The sequence below is a fragment of the Tamandua tetradactyla genome, chromosome 10, assembly GCF_023851605.1.
Source record: "Tamandua tetradactyla isolate mTamTet1 chromosome 10, mTamTet1.pri, whole genome shotgun sequence".
Lineage (NCBI taxonomy): Eukaryota > Metazoa > Chordata > Mammalia > Pilosa > Myrmecophagidae > Tamandua > Tamandua tetradactyla.
Window position 1 is genome coordinate 6675571 of NC_135336.1, and position 2112 is coordinate 6677682.

At 39.7% G+C, this 2112-nt stretch overlaps 1 pseudogene; it reads left to right on the plus strand.

Annotated features, from left to right (window-relative positions):
* Positions 1-670: 670 nt before the first annotated feature.
* LOC143647793 (ribulose-phosphate 3-epimerase-like) lies at positions 671-1358 on the plus strand (annotated as a pseudogene).
* Positions 1359-2112: the final 754 nt, after the last annotated feature.

A 2112-nucleotide genomic window follows, 5' to 3' on the forward strand; every position in this document is an offset into this window, starting at 1 on the left:
AATCAATCCAAATGATGGCATGTAGTTGATTGATTATATACGCCAACATAGGCACGTTCTTTTTTTTTCACATGGCCGGTCCCCAGGAATCGAACCTGGGTCCTCTGGCATGGCAGGTGAGCATTCTTGCCTGCTGCTGAGCCACCATGGCCCGCCCCATAGGCATGTTCTTAATCTTCATCCCTGCGGGTGTGAACCCATTGTAAATAGGACTTCTTGAAGATATTATTTTTTTCAAGTAAGGTGTGTCTCAAATGAATGTGTGTCTTAATCCATATTATTGGGGGCTTTATGAAAAGAAGAAATAAGAAAAAAGAGAAGTTGAAGATGACCACACAAGGAAGAAGCTGGAAGTCAGGAGAACGGGAAGAGCCAACACAAGGAGAAAGAGATTTCCATGTGATGAGAGGCAGATACAAGCCAAGGATCCCCCAGGCTTGCAGCTACCCAGCACCAGAATGCTATGGACTTTGGGAGAAAGCATGGCTTTGCCGATGCCTTGATTTTGGACTGCTACCCTTCCAAACTATGAGCTGACAAACTCCTGTAGTTAAGCCAAATCATTGCTGGCATTTGTTATAGCAGCCTGGTAAACTAAGACAGATGGAAAGATAAGATAATTTTAAAAAGAACATTAGAAAGGCAGACCCAGTTTCTAGGAACTTGCACCATGACATCTGGCTGCAAGATCAGCTCATCCATCCTCAACAGCCCCCTGTCAATTTAGGGACAGAGTGCCTATGGATGCTGGATCCAGAGCTCATTGTCTGCATCTGGATGTAATTTACAGGCATTTTATTCCCCACAGCACCTTTGGTCACTCTGTGGTAGAAAGCCTCCATAAGTAGCTGGGCCAGGACCTTTTCTCTGACATGCACATGATAGTGTCCAGGCTGGGACAATGGGTAAAGCCAATAGCTGTAGCAGGGACCAATCAATACCCCTTCCACCTCAAGGCTACTAGGAACCCAGGAGCTTTGTTTAAAGACATTCAGGAGAATAGGATGAAGTTTGGCTTGGCCATCAAACCAGGAACTACAGTTGAGTATTTGGCACAATGGGCTAATAAGGTAGAAATGGCTTTGGTTATAACAGTGGAACCTGGATTTGAAGGGCAAACATTCATGGAAGATATAATGCCAAAGGTTCACTGATTAAGGACCCAGTTCCCTTCTTTGCACATAGAGGTTGATAGTAGATAGGTTCTGACACTGTCCAAAAATGAGCAGAGGCAGGAACTAGCTAACATGGTCATGTCTGACAGTGACGTTGTGAGGAGTGATGACCTGAAATCCGTGATCAACCCCTTGAGAAATGTTTGCTGAGAAGCTGCTCAGAAATGTTGTTTTGATCGATGAAATCTCAGAGAGCCCAATGTTTCTGCTCATGTAATCTCCTTTTTACTGGAAAACAAGAAAATTGTCTACCAAATCATACTGCAATTGAAGCTTTGCTGCTTTTCTGAGCAATTATTCATTTGTGCAGAATGTTCTTAGAGGTTAGAAATTGTTGTGTATATTATAACTACATGTTTAGTGGAGGAATTAAAGATTAGTGTGGTAAGTACCCTATTTTTACCTGGAAGCTTGATTTTTATAAAGACTAAAAGCGTGGCTGCATTATTAATGTTTTAAACAAGAAATGTGACTAATACCTAAGGGAGGCATATTAGCTATTTTGACAAAAAGGTTTTTTTCTGTACTTCTCACAGAATTTTATTTCTCAACAATTTTCAAAAGCAAAGAAATGCTTATATTTTATTGTTTCATGACATTTGTGATTTGTGTTTATGCCTAACAGCATGACTAAAATGGAACTTATGAAACAGCTAAGCTTGGGTCTGGCTTGGATGGGATGTCATATTCTTCTTACAAAAATATCTATTTTCTACTTTTCTCCTCATATTTGATGAATCAAACCAGCTTTTAAAGATGTATGAAAGAAAGCAGAACAAATGGAAAATATGCAATAAAATGAAAGAAATTAACTTAAACTATCAGTTATCACAATCAATGTGAGTGAACTAAACTCTAGTTAGAAGACAGAGATTTTTTAGACTAGATTTAAAAGCAGGTAAACAAACTTGGGCATATGATATTTACAAAAGATACA